We start from the raw sequence: 716 nt of genomic DNA on the forward strand, positions 1-716 counted from the left end.
ATTTTTAATTTTTATTTTGATCATAATGGCTTACATATCTTTCACAGTAGTATTTTAGGTACATATTAACACTGAATCAGGGGAATACCCATCACCAAGTTTGTCCTCCCCCATCCCAGTTCCCTTTCCACAATCCATATACCCCACAATCACCCACCGGGCTGCTAGAGTAGGTGGTCCCCTCTTTGTCTAGCTTACTTTTAGTGATCATATATCTGTTTGGTCCTGGTACCTCCCTTGTTTTCCCTCTATTTAAGAGGCGGAGCTAGATAAATCAAGTTATGTGGTTTTGTTTGAAGAAAAGAAAAGCAATAGATTGGGGTACAAAACAAATATGCTGAAAATGGGTGGAGTCCTTCAAGAGGCTTTCAACCTCAGTTTGAGAGAGGATGTGAAAAGGTAATTGGAACACCACAACAATACAGAAAGAAATATCAAATTAAATATCCAGTGAGCACTACATCAACAAAAAGAAGCACCACACAATAGTCTTGATTCTGAAATCAAATCAAATCATCCCAAGTGACACCAGATATGGTCTGAAAAGAAAAAAAATGAAAGGAAGACAAAACTACCAACTATCCAAGCTCCAGTCAACAACAATAAAATTCATGAAACTCAAACATTTACAACCAAATTTTAGAATGTGCCTCTTAGTATGGTCAGCTGGAGGCAGGGGGTTGGTGGCATAGGATTTACTTTGGGAACATTGGTGG

The sequence above is a fragment of the Suncus etruscus genome, chromosome 12 (genome assembly GCF_024139225.1).
Source record: "Suncus etruscus isolate mSunEtr1 chromosome 12, mSunEtr1.pri.cur, whole genome shotgun sequence".
NCBI classification, from domain to species: Eukaryota; Metazoa; Chordata; class Mammalia; order Eulipotyphla; family Soricidae; genus Suncus; species Suncus etruscus.